This window comes from Cervus elaphus, chromosome 16 (assembly GCF_910594005.1).
Source record: "Cervus elaphus chromosome 16, mCerEla1.1, whole genome shotgun sequence".
In the NCBI taxonomy this organism is placed as follows: Eukaryota; Metazoa; Chordata; class Mammalia; order Artiodactyla; family Cervidae; genus Cervus; species Cervus elaphus.
In genome coordinates, this window is record NC_057830.1 from 28,539,584 (window position 1) to 28,554,521 (window position 14,938).

The window sequence follows — 14,938 nt, forward strand, 5'->3', positions numbered from 1 at the left end:
CATTTCTTTCCTCTCCCTCTCAGATACTATCAGTTGATGACCTGGAAAATTAAAGCAATTAGAGGAAAACCTCCTCATCTCTTACCACTGGATCAATAACCTACCTATATTTACTTTCATATATTCTGTCCTCCCATCTATTACCATGGGTGTACTGTCCATGTCCTTATTTAAAGACAAACTCAGCTTACACAGTGGCTCCCATTACTTCCTGTCAACCTGAAGTCAATGCTGAAGAAACCATCCCCAATCTGCCCAACACGATTAAATTTTGCTTTTTAACAGAACACATACAAATACAAACAAACATGTTCTAATATTTCTCAATAAATAAAACAAGTCAAATTTATTGTTCTCAATAAAACATAACAAAAAAATTCTTCCTACATCTCTCTCAAGCTATTAAACCTGCATCTCTCTCAAACTATCACCCATTACTTTACTTTCTTTATAGCAATTATCCTCAGGAGTTATTAGTACTTACTGTCTCTACTTACTCTCTTCCTGTTCTCTCCTAACTCATGTAAGAGTCCTAACCCATTGAGATTAACAACATATATCTGTTTGTCTTCAAATAAATGTTTTGGGGTTTCACTGACCTTTCCTATACCAACCTGAAATCCTGCCGTCATCAAGCATTTTAATTTCTAATATTTTAATCTCTTACTGTTACCACTGGTCCTGAGCTATTATCTTTAACAGGGTTTAAGTAAGTTTCTTTCCTAAAGTTTTATACTTGGTCCTACTGACAAAGATGAACTAATTAAACATACTAAAAATTTTCAGTTTAACAAAAAATAAAATAATACAATATTACTCTAAATCCTACACTCTCTTCTATGAAGCATTTCAGCTGGGCCACTTATCAGCTGTAAGATATCAAGTCTGTGACTTTGTTTTAGAAACAGAAAAAAGAAAGAGAACAGAAGATTAATTCTGAAACAGTTTTGTCTTCTACTTGGAATTCACTCTATGAATTCCATTTTTCTCCTTCAATAAAAAATTGGGGCTACAAGTAAAAAGCTCCTGCTCCTACCCTCTTTTCAATATTATACAATGAAAATGTTATTCAAACACCATCTGAGCGCTTTGAACAGTTTTCCACTTGAGGGGTCATCACCAAAGGTGTCAATGAATGTAAAGATTTCTAGAACCAGCTTTAAGATTCCAATATAAGTTTAAAAATTAAGACATTCCTTATAGACATTACTGATCTTCAAAACTGTAAAAAGTAAATCAAAAGGATTGATAACTAATTTTAATACTAAAAGAGGAAAGAGAACTGAGTTACGCCATTTGCGAAGTCAAGAGGAAGTATAAAAGAAGAATAACTTGAAGTATTTACTACCACGTTGTGAAGAATACTTAACTTAATAAGCCTTATTTAAGGAAAGGATGCCAAAACATTGAAATGGAAAGAACTGTCCAACTGCTAAGCCACTAATTACAAAGCAACTCTATTTACCCTGAAGTCAATAAATAATTTTACAAAACTAGGTCTAAAATGTAATATAAATAAAATTTAAATTTGCCCACTCAGAGTTATTAAGAAATCAACAGAGGCCACATTTAACAGTACAACTACAGAATATTAAATTACTTTTATCTCTTTCAACAAATTTAGTTCAATTATTAGGGTACATACTTTTAAAGTTTCATTCGTTGAGTACTATTGCTTTAGAAAAATGATGTTATGTACTGTGACAAAATACCCAAAGATTTTTTCATGTGTGATGATTTTTGTGGTAGAAGTAGTTATAGTATTAACAATTACCAGAACCATTTCTGAGCACTTACTATGTACTAAACACAGTGCAAAGTGCTGACAGACCTTAACTCAAGAATTTTACATAAAAGAGGCTATAAAGTAGAAATATTTTCTATTTCCTTTTTAGAGATGATAAAACTAAGGTGTAGAGATGTTAAATAATACGCCCAACACCACAATGTTATTAAGTAGCAAGATGAACCCATGCCTGTATAATTCTGAAGCTCTTAACCAACAACAATATATGATGTTCACATCTTAAATCAGAAAGCCTATGACCTTGAGACACGTAACTTTCATACTTACCACTGTAACTACAGTACTTTGTACTGTGCTTAGAAAACAAAGGTGTTTAGTTGATAAATAAATTAATGAATGAAGGCATGTGTCAATGGCAAAAGGTAGGAGGAGGACTGCATATTCAGAGCACAATGACCAACCACCAGAGCCAAAGTAAAAATTTCCTACTGGAGGAAGTGACACATCAAACTGAAAAATAAAATGTACCTATATTCAGAGAACTTACAGACCATAAAATTGGACTTTTTACTATTTAACTCAAAGTTCTAAAGCATATAACCTAATTCTTTCAAAAATGTTAAATCTCATTAATTTACATGCTAACTATGCATAATCTTTCCCTTGGTAAATTCTGGTGATTTAATCTATGGAAATTTAAGCTGAGAATCTACTCTAGGAGCCTCTCCAAATCCTTTTTAGAAGAGCAGCATAATAGTAACACAAAAATTTAACAAATATTCTAACTAAGTGGCAAGTTATAGATGGATATCAGATCAATTCCATACTGTTCAGATCAATGGTTAGCAAAACAATAAATATCACCTGTTTCATTTAAACATAATAATCAAAACATGAGAATGGAAATAACAAGCAAAATTACTTCCAATTAAACACAACAACAACAAACTGTGGAAAATTCTTAAAGAGATGGGAATATCAGATGACCTGAAATGCCTCTTGAGAAATCTGTATGCAGGTCAGGAAGCAACAGTTAGAACTGGACATGGAACAACAGACAGGTTCCAAACAGGGAAAGGAGTACATCAAGGCTGTATTTTGTCACCCTGCCTATATAACTTATATGCAGGGTACATCATGAGAAACGCTGGGCTGGATGAAGCACAAGCTGGAATCAAGATCGCCGGGAGAACTATCAATAACCTCAGATATGCAGATGACACCACCCTTATGACAGAAAGTGAAGAAGAACTAAAGAGTCTCTTGATGAAAGTGAAAGAGAAGAGTGAAAAAGTTGGCTTAAAACTCAATATTCAGAAAACTAAGATCATGGCATCTGCTCCCATCACTTCATGGCAAACAGACAGGGAAACAGTGGAAATAGTGGCTGACTTTATTCTTGGGGGGCTCCAAAATCACTGCAGATGGTGACTGCAGCCATGAAATTAAAAGATGCTTGCTCCTTGGAAGAAAAGTTATGACCAACCTAGACAGCATATGAAAAAGCAGAGACATAACTTTGCCAACAATGGTCCGTCCTGCCAAAGCTATGATTTTTCCAGTGGTCATGTATGGATGTGAGAGTTGGACTATAAAGCAAGCTGAGCACTGAAGAATTGATGCTTTTGAACTGTGGTGTTGGAGAAGACTCTTGAAAGTCCCTTGGACTACAAGGAGATACAACCAGTCAATCCTAAAGGAAATCAGTCCTGGGTGTTCATTGGAAGGACGGATGCTGAAGCTGAAACTCCAATACTTTGGCCAGCTGATACAAAGAGCTGACTCATTTGAAAAGACCTTGATGCTGGGAAAGACTGAAGGCAGGAGGAGAAGGGGACAACAAGAGGAGGAGACGGTTGGATGGCATCACCGACTCAATGGACATGAGTTTGAGTAAATTTCGGGAGTTGGTGATGGACAGGGAGGCCTGGCATGCTGCAGTCCATGGGATCGCAAAGAGTCAGAAACAACTAAGCAACTGAACTGACTGAAAACATAATAAACAAAACATGAGAATGGAAATGACAAGTAAAACTATAACTATTTGAAGAAAACATAAATAAAGCAAATAAAAGAACAGTAAATCAACGACCAAGAATATTCAAGAAAAAAGAAAGTCAAATCTATAAATACATGTGGCACCTTAATGACTCAGACCAGATTGACTTAAAACTTACATACTGAACATTTCAGAAACAGCATAATATATTCTTAAATTCACATGGAACATTCTCTAGAAAAGATCATATGTTAAGCCACAAAAAAGTCCTAATATATTTATGAAGGTTGAAATCATGTAAACACATTTCCTGACAACAGTGGTATGAAATTAGACATCAATTCTATGAGGAAAGTTCAGTGATAAAGAACTACCTCAAGAAATAAGAAAATTTTCAAATATGCAACCAAACTCTACACCTTAAAGAACTAGAAAAACACACATTACAAAATGAAGCCCAAAGTTAGTAGAATGAGGGAAATAATAAAGATCAGAGAGGAAATAAATGAAATAGAGACTAACAAGGCTAATAAAACAGACAAGGTTAATAAAAGCAAAAGCTGATTCTTTGCCAATACAAACAAAATTAGAAAACCTGTAGTCAGACACAACAGAAAGAAAGAAAGAAGGCTCAAAACAAAATTAGAAATAAAAGAGAACTTAAAGCAGATCAGCACAGTTCAGTCGCTCAGTCTTGTCCAACTCTTTGCAACCCCATGAACCGCAGCACGCCAGGCCTCCCTGCTCATCACCAACTCCCGGAGTTCACCCAAACTCATGTCCATTGAGTCAGTGATGCCATCCAACCATCTCATCCTCTGTCGTCCCCTTCTCCTCCCACCTTCAGTCTTTCCCAGCATCAGGGTCTTTTCAAACGAGTCAGCTCTTCACATCAGGTGGCCAAAGTACTGGAGTTTAGCTTCAACATCAGTCCTTCCAATGAACACCCAGGACTGATCTCCCTTAGGATGGACTGGTTAGATCTCATTGCAGTCCAAGGGACTCTCAAGAGTCTTCTCCAACACCTCAGTTCAAAAGCATCAATTCTTCAGCGCTCAGCTTGCTTTATAGTCCAACTCTCACATCCGTACATGACCACTGGAAAAACCACAGCCTTGATGAGATAGACCTTTGTAGACAAATTAATGTCTCTACTTTTTCATATGCTGTCTAGGTTGGTCATAACTTTTCTTCCAAAGAGTTATCGTCTTTTAATTTCATGGCTGCAGTCACCATCTGCAGTGATTTTGGAGTCCCCCAAAAATAAAGTCTGTCACTGTTTCCCCATCTATTTGCCATGAAGTGATGGGACTGGATGCCATGATCTTAGTTTTCTGAATATTGAGTTTTAAGCCAACTGTTTCACTCTCCTCTTTCACTTTCATAAAGAAGCTCTTTAGTTCTTCTTCGCTTTCTGCCATAGGGTGGTGTCATCTGCATATCTGAAGTTATTGATAGTTCTCCCGGCAATCTTGATTCCAGCTTGTGCTTCATCCAGCCCAGCGTTTCTCATGATGTACTCTGCATGTAAGTTAAATAAGCAGGGTGACAATATACAGCCTTGACGTACTCCTTTTCTTATTTGGAACCAGTCTGTTGGTCCATGTCCACTTCTAACTGTTGCTTCCTGACCTGCATACAGGTTTCTCAAGAGGCAGGTCAGGTGGTCTGGTATTCCCATCTCTTTCAGAATTTTCCATAGTTTATTGTGATCCACACAGGCAAAGGCTTTGGCATAGTCAATAAAGCAGAAATAGCTGTTTTTCTGGAACTCTTGCTTTTTCAATGATGCAGCAGATGTTGGCAATTTGATCTGTGGTTCCTCTGCCTTTTCTAAAACCAGCTTGAACATCTGGAAGTTCACGTTCACGTATTGCTGAAGCCTGGCTTGGAGAACTTTAAGCATCACTTTACTTGCATGTGAGATGAGTGCAATTGTGTGGTAGTTTGAGCATTCTTTGGCATTTCCTTTCCTTGGGATTGGAATGAAAACTAACCTTTTCCAGTTGTGGCCACTGCTGAGTTTTCAAAATATTGCCTGCATACTGAGTGCAGCACTCTCACAGCATCATCTTTCAGGATGTGAAATAGCTCAACTGGAATTCCATCACCTCCACTAGTTTTGTTTGCAGTGATGCTTCCTAAGGCCTACTTGACTTCACACTCCAGGGTGTCTGGCTCTAGGTGAGTGATCACACCATCGTGATTATCTGGGTCGTGAAGATCTTTTTTGTATAGTTCTTCTGTGTATTCTTGCCACTTCTTCTTAATAAGAGACTACTATGAATCGTTTTATACCAACAAACTGGACAACTAGAAGAAATTTATCATATATCATTCTTAGAAACATACAACCTACTAAGATTGAATCACAAAGAAATAGAAAACGTGAACACAACAGCTCCAAGTAAGGAAACTGAATCAGTAACCAAAAACCTCCAAATTAAATGAGGAACAGACAGATTCACTGGTAAAATCTACCAAACATTCAACAAAGAAATAACACCAATCCTTCTCAAACTCTTCAAAGAAATGCAAGAGCTGGAGATGCTTTCAAACTTATTTTATGAGGTCTGATACCAAGATCAGATCAGGATACCACAAGAAAGGAAAATTATAGGCTATAGCCCTGATGAACTTAAATACAAAAATCCTCAGTGAAATATTAGCAAACTGAATCCAACAGTACATCAAAATGACCTTACACTTTGGACAAGTGAGATTTATTCCAGGGAAGCAAGGATGATTCAACATATGCAAATCAATCACATGATACACCACAGTGACAAAATGAAGAATAAAAATCATACAGTCATCTCAATGGAGCAGAAAAAGCATTTGAGGAAATTCAATATCCATTTATGAGAAAAACTCAACAAATTTCGTATAGAGGGAACATACATCAATGTAATAAAGGCTATATATAACCAGCACACAGGTAAGATCATACTCAATGGTGAGAATTGAAAACTTTGCATGTAAGACAAGGAAAAAAACAGAGATGTCCACGTCTACAGCTTTTATTCCCATAGTACTGAAAGTCCTAATAAGAGGGATAAAAATCCAAACTAGAAAGGAAGTAAATTGTCGCTATTTGCCAATGACATAGAAACACATAAAAAACCCTAAATATCCCACCAGAATACTGAAAAAAACTGATAGAAAAACTGAGCAAAGTTACAGGATATTCAATACAAAAATCTGTTTTATTTTTATATACTAACAACAAACTATTAGAAAGAGCAATTAAGCAAACAATCCCATTTATAATTGTATCAAAAAGAATAAAACAACTAGGAATAAATTTAAACAAAGAAATAAAAGACTTGTACACTGAAAACTATGAGATATTGATTAAAAAAATTTTAATGTCATAAATAAATGGAAAGAAAATCCATGCTCATGGACAAATAAATATTGTTAAGAAATCAATAAATGGTGCTGAAAAAACTGGATACCACATTGTATAACTGGGCTACTATCTTATACCACACACAAAAATGAACTCGAAATGAATTAAAGACTTGAAACTAAGACCTGAAACCATAGAACTTCTGAGGAAAACATAGGCTGTAAGCTCTTTAACATCTTGACATGATTTTTTTGAATTAACACCAAAAGCAAAAACAAAAAAGCAGGACTACATCAAACTAAAAAGCTTCTGCCCAGCAAAGGAAATCAACAAAATGAATATGAAACCTACTGAATGGAAGAAAATATTTGTGGATCATGTACAGAACAAGGGGTTAAGATCCAAAGTATATGAAGACTGTAACAGCAGAAAATCAAACAAGTAGCATCATTTACAAGACAATAAACTAAAGAAATAGTGTATAGTAAGTAAAATACTGGAAAAATTTCTTGTCTAATAACCAATGAAATTGCAGCTGATTCTGGTATTATAATTGCTAGAAAAATCATCCTTCTCTGCCTTAATCTGATTATGAATTTTATATAGAATGACCAAAGTTTACCATACAAGATTGTAGTATTTTTAAAGTTTTGCCAAACAAGATAGTAGTATTTGATCCATCTTCATAAAGACTGAATTTCAATCTTAACAGCCTAAATCTAAATAATCATTCCAAGAATTAGTATTTGAAATGCAAAGTTTGTATCTTTTCCTCTAGGAACTTATTCTTAGCACAAAACCTCAATTTCACACATTCTTAGATTATTTATTCACCCCTGAAAATGTTAAAAATATATATAAGATGTATCATGTAACACACATACATAACTCAAACTCATTACTCCTTAACTGATAACATTTAAATTCATTAAAAGGATATTTTTAAGTGGTTCTAACATTAATTTCTCAGGATTCCACTGCAATTTTGGCATGAGCATATTAATAAATACAAGGAAATTTATTTCTCTTCCAGCTATTTCACAGACTATCTTTTAAAAATGCACAAAGTTTTAAATCAATCAAAACAAATTTATCTTTCATAAATTTCATCACACAAAATTATAATTTTTGTTCACATAGGCTTCTGAGGGATACTGTAGAATATCACTGGTAATCTCATCAAAACCCTTCCTTATAGAATTCCAGTTCTAATGACCAACTAAATTCATTTATTGATGTCATTAAAACAAAAGAATATAAAAATATATATCTAATAGTGGTAAAATGCTTGGAAGGGCACTACCAAATACCCTTCATAACATTTTTGAAGACATATTTGAGGACCTGAGGAATTCATCCTTTACCTATGTAAGAGGAAACTCCTCCCTATCCCCCCAAAAAAACCCCACAAACTGAATTTTCCTAGAAGTAACCTAAATACAACAACCAACAAACAACAAAATAAAATAATAATATAAGCTCAACAAAGAACAGGCAGTTGGAAGGACTGGGTCATGGAAAGTAATGGCATGTTAAATGTAAATAGATTAAATTATCCAACTAAAAGACAGTGTGGTTGTTTAGACTTTAAAAAAAAAAAAAAGACCCAAATATATACTACCTACAAGAGATCCACTTCAGCTTTAAAGACACAAATAGACTGAAGATGAGTGAATGGAAAATGATATTCCATGCAAATGGAAACCAAAAAAAGGCAGGCTTTTATGTCATACAAAATAGGCTTTAACCCAAGTAGTGTAAGAAGAATGCTTGAATTGACAGGGTCAATTTAAGAGGGTGTAACAAGTATATTTCTACTTTCTACCCAATATCAGAATATCTTAAATATATAAAGCAAATTATTTACAGACCCGAAGAGACAAAAAGCTCAGCAATAAGCGACTTCAACACTTCACCTTCAACTATGGATCACTCAGAGAGGAAATCAATAAAGAAACACTGAACTTAAACTATGCTTGGATCAGACTGACCTAGTGACACATACAAGATGCATCTGACAACAGCATAATACATATTTGTCTCAATCACATATGGAACATTCTCCAGGATAGACAAAATGTTAAAATACAAGACAAATCTTAATAACCTTATCAAAAGGACTAAAATCATATCAAACATCTTATCTGACCTCAATGGTATAAAATCAAAGGGGAAAACTAAAAAATTCACAAATAAGTGAAGATTAAATAAAACGCTCCTCAACAACCAGTGGGTTGAAGAAGAAATAAAAAATGAATTTAAAAATACCTAAGACAAATGAAAACTGAAATAGAACATACCAAAACATATGGGACACAGCCAAAGGAGTTATGAGAGGGAAGTATACAATGATAAGTGCCTACATTAAAAAAAAAAAAAGATATCATATAAACAACTAAAATTTACACCTCAAGAATTTAGAAAAAGAACAAATTAAGCTCAAAGTTAGTAAAGTGGAAGAAATAACAAAAAATCAGAAGGTATAAATGAAATAGAGAGTAGACAATAGAAAAGATGAATAAAACTAAGGGCTGTTGTTTTTTTAAAGATGCACAAAACTGACACCTTTAATTAGACTAAGAAAAAGAAGATTCAAATAAATATAATTAGAATGAAGAACACATTACAAATAATAACCCAGAAATAGAAAGAATAATAAAAATTACTCTGCATAATTCAGTTCAGTTCAGTTGCTCAGTCGTGTCCGACTCTTTGTGACCGCATGAATTACAGCACGCCAGACCTCCCTGTCCATCACCAACTCCCAGGGTTTACTCAAACTCATGTGATGCCATCCAGCCATCTCATCCTCTGTTGTCCCCTTCTCCTCCCGTCCCCAATCCCTCCCAGCATCAGGGTCTTTTCAAATGAGTCAACTCTTCACATGAGGTGGCCAAAGTATTGGAGTTTCAGCTTCAACATCAGTCCTTCCAATGAACACCCAGGACTGATCTCCTTGAGGATGGACTGGTTGGATCTCCTTGCAGTCCAAGAGACTCTGAAGAGTCTTTTCCAACACCACAGTTCAAAAGCATCAATTCTTTGGTACTCAGCTTTCATTATAGTCCAACTCTCCCATCCATACATGACCACTGGAAAAACTACAGCCTTGACTAGACAGACCTTTGCTGGCAAAGTAATGTCTCTGCTTTTTAATATGCTATCTAGGTTGGTCATAACTTTCCTTCCAAGGAGTAAGCGTCTTTTAATTTCATGGCTGCAATCACCATCTGCAGTGATTTTGGAGCCCAAAAAAATAAACTCTGCATAATTATACACCAACAAATCAGATAAGCCAGAATAAATGGTAGGTAGAAATAAATTCCTATAAACATACAACCTACCAAGACTGAATCATGAAGAAACAGAAAATCTGAACTAGTACAAAGATTCAATCAGTAACCAATACCTCCAAACAAACAAAAATCTAGGACCAAACACCTTCACTGGTAAATTCTACCAAATAAAACCAGTTCTTTGCAAATTCTTCCAACAACAATAAAAAAAGGAGATGATGCTTCCAAACTCATTCACAAAGCGAGCATTATCCTGATACCAAAACCAGATAAGGACATCACAAGAAAGGAAAACAGGCTAATATGACCAATGAACATAAATGCAAAAAATCCTCAATGAAATATTAGCAAACTAAATTCAACAATACATTAAAAGGATCATACACCATCAAGTGAGATTTATTCCAGGAATATAAGGATGGTTCAACATACTCAAATCAATCTGAAAACAAAGTGAAAAACAGTACTTGAACTCTTGAAAACTTAAAACACATTAAGAATTACAATGTTTCATTAGGGTCAAATTAAATTTAACACTAAGAATGTGTTTATGCTACTGAAAATAATAGGAAATTTAAAGTAACAATAATTATTACTAATAATACCTTAGGCCAATGCGTCTCAAAATTTTACACTGAAATGTCCCAAATTATAGACAAAAGTAAACAACTTGACCTTCTCAGAAATTCTATGTATGAGAATTATATAAAAGATACTGTTTTTAAAACTTGTAGAAAGTAGTTTATTACCATAATAAGGATTTCATGAAATCACTTCAACTTCATTTTTATCCAGTTTCCTGGATGCTGAGGACAAAAGTCAGACACACACCTCTGTGTCTGTGTGTGCGCACACGCGCACTCGCAAACTCAGTTGCAGTTATGTTCAACTTCTTGAAACTCTGTGGACTATAGCCCACTGAGCTCCTCTGTCCACAGAATTTTCCAGGCAAGAATACTGGAGCAGGTCACCATTTCCTACTCCAGGGGATCTTCCTGACCCAAGGATTAAACCCGCATCTCCCGTCTCCTGCGTTGGCAGGTGGCTTCTTTACCACTGAGCCACCCGGGAAGCCGCACACATACCTACAGTTCACCTTTTTTGTGGATTTCTTTTTTTTAAAGAAATCTCTCAGAGAGGAGGAACCAAGATGGCGGAGGAATAGGACGGGGAGACCACTTTCTCTCCTACAAATTCATCGAAAGAATAATTGATCGCAGAGCAAACTTCACAAAACAACTTCTGATCGCTAGCAGAGGACGTCAAACACCCAGAAAAGCAGCCCATTGTCTTCAAAAGGAGGTAGGACAAAATATAAAAGATAAAAAGAGAGACAATAGAGTTAGGGACGGAGATCTGTCCCGGGAAGGGAGTCTCAATAGAGGAAGTTTCGAAACACCAGGAAACCCTCTCACTGGCGGGTCTGGGGGAAGTTTTTGAATCTCGGAGGGCAACCTGACTCGGGGGGGGAAGAATAAATAAAACCCAAAGATTACGTGCCTAAAAGCAACTCCCAGCAGAAAAGTACCCTAGACGCCCGCATCCGCCACCAGCAAGTGGGGGCGGAACAGAGAGGAGCGGGTGGCATTGCTTAGGGTAAAGACCGGGCCTGAGTGCCCTGAGGACAATCGGAGGGAGCTTTTGTGAGTTACCAACTTAAGCTGCGGGATAGCAAGAGAGAGAGAGAGAGAGAATTAACCTGCCCGAACACACTGCCTGCCATTCGCAGAACAAAGGGTCTGAGCAAGTCCAGAGAAGAGCTCGCAGGCTGCGGACCGACCCAGCCCCGCTGGAGGCAGGAGGCAGGGGGGAGGGGAAAGGGGCAGGCACGGCCCCAAGGACTGCATCCCCTACCACACTGCAAACAGGCCTCCAGTTTCTAGCCAAAGACTTGCTGAGAGTCTGGATGGTCGACATCCGACGTGAGGGTCGCGGCGAGACACAGGGTGCAGGCTCCCGACCGGCGCAGGCGGGGACTGGGGCTGGGGACGCGGAGGGGAGAAGGCGCGCCGCACCTGGGGAGAGTGCGCCCATCAAGCTCCTGGCTGCCTGAGCCGCTCGGACGGGGAAGGCACAAAAAGCAGGCGCAGCTTTTTGTTCTGTGCTTTTGTGGAACACCCAGGGCTGGAACCGCGTGCAGCGCAGGGCACGCTCCATATAGAACAGCAGGGAGCCTGAGCAGCGTAGACGGGGAAAGCAGCGCCAGCCCCTCCCCGCAGCGCGACGGAACTAGCAACCTGAATAAGAGACCACCTCCGCCCGCCTGTGTCAGGGCAGAAATTAGGCACTGAAGAGACCAGCAAACAGAAGCCAAATAAACAAAGGGAACCGCTTCAGAAGGGACTGATGCAACAGATTAAAATCCCTATAGATAACACCGACTACACCGGGAAGGGCTTGTAGATATCGAGAAGTGTAAGCTGGAATGAGGAGCTATCTGAAACTGAACCGAACCCACACTGACCACAACAGCTCCAGAGAAATTCCTAGATATATTTTTACTTTTTTCTTTTCTTTTAAAATTCCCTATTACTCCCCCATTACTCCTTAACTTTCATTTGCATAGATTTTTACGATTTTTTTAATTAGGAAAAATTTCTTTTCTTTTTTTTTTCTTTTTCTCTTCTTTCTATTTTTCTTTTTCTCTTATTTCCTTTTAAAGTCCTCTATTACTCCTCTACTACTCCTTAATTTTCATTTTCAATATACTATAACCTTGCAAAAAAAAAAAAGAGAAGGCCTATTTTTAAACCAAACTGCATATATATTTCTAAAATTTTTTTGTGTGTTTTGGTTTTTAATATTGTATTTTTAAGAGTCTAACCTCTACTCTAGATTTTTAATCTTTGTTTTTCAATATATGATATAAATTGTGGACGTTTAAGAATCCAATATTCAGTTCCCATTTTTATTCAGGAGTGTGTTGATTATTCTCTCCCAATCTTGACTCTCCGTTTTCTACCTCAGAACACCTCTATTTCCTCCTTTCCCCTTCTCTTCCCAATCCAATTCTGTGAATCTTTGTGGGTGTCTGGGATACGGACAACACCCTGGGAACAGGCAACGGCGTAGATCTGTCTCTCTCAAGTCCCCCTTTTTCTCCTCCTGCTCATCTCTATCTCCCTCCTCCCTCTCCTCTTCTTCATGTAACTCTATGAACCTCTCTAGGTGTCCCTCATGGGGGAGAATCTTTTCACCATTAAACTAGAAGTCTTATTATCAGTGCTGTATAGTTGGAGAAGTCTTGAGACTACTGGAAGAATAAAACTGAAATCTAGAGGCAGGAGACTTAAGCCCAAAGCCTGAGAACATCAGAAAACTCCTGACTACATGGAACATTAAGTAATAAGAGACCGTCCAAAAGCCTCCATACCTACACTAAAACCAACCACCACCCAAGAGCCAATAAGTTTTAGAGCAAGACATACCACGCAAATTTTCCAGCAACGCAGGAACACAGCCCTGAACGTCAACATACAGGCTGCCCAAGGTCACACCTAACACATAGACCCATCTCAAAACTCATTACTGGGCACTCCATTGCACTCCAGAGAGAAGAAATCTAGTTCCACGCACCAGAACACCGACGCAAGCTTCCCTAAACAGGAAACCTTGACAAACCAATCGTCCAACCCAACCCACTGGGTAAAACCTCCACAATAAAAAGGAACCACAGACCTCCAGAATACAGAAAGCCCATTCCAGACACAGCAATCTAAACAAGATGAAAAGGCAGAGAAATACCCAAGAGGTAAAGGAATATGAAAAATGCCCACCAAATCAAACAAAAGAGGAGGAGATAGGGAATCTACCTGAAAAAGAATTTAGAATAATGATAATAAAAATGATCCAAAATCTTGAAAACAAAATGGAGTTACAGATAAATAGCCTGGAGACAAAAATTGAGAAGATGCAAGAAATGTTTAATAAAGACCTAGAAGAAATAAAAAAGAGTCAATTAAAAATGAATAACGCAATAAATGAGATAAAAAACACTCTGGAGGGAACCAAGAGTAGAATAACAGAGGCAGAAGATAGGATAAGTGAGGTAGAAGATAAAATGATGGAAATAAATGAAGCAGAGAGGAAAAAAGAAAAAAGAATCAAAAGATATGAAGACAACCTCAGGGAGCTCTGGGACAATGTGAAATGCCCCAACATCGAATCATAGGAGTCCCAGAAGAAGAAGACAAAAAGAAAGGCCATGAGAAAATACTCGAGGAGATAATAGCTGAAAACTTCCCTAAAATGGGGAAGGAAATAGCCACCCAAGTCCAAGAAACCCAGAGAGTTCCAAACAGGATAAACCCAAGGTGAAACACCCCAAGACACATATTAATCAAATTAACAAAGATCAAACACAAAGAACAAATATTAAAAGCAGCAAGGGAGAAACAACAAATAACACACAAAGGGATTCCCATAAGGATAACAGCTGATCTATCAATAGAAACCCTCCAGGCCAGAAGGGGATGGCAGGACATACTTAAAGTAATGAAAGAGAATAACCTACAACCTAGATTACTGTACCCAGCAAGGATCTC

General features: G+C 37.2%; 1 protein-coding gene across 5 annotated transcripts in view; it reads right to left on the reverse strand.

Annotated features, from left to right (window-relative positions):
* ERCC6L2 (ERCC excision repair 6 like 2) overlaps positions 1-14,938 on the reverse strand; it is a 184,333-nt gene that overhangs the window by 138,886 nt on the left and 30,509 nt on the right. The window lies entirely within an intron of this gene.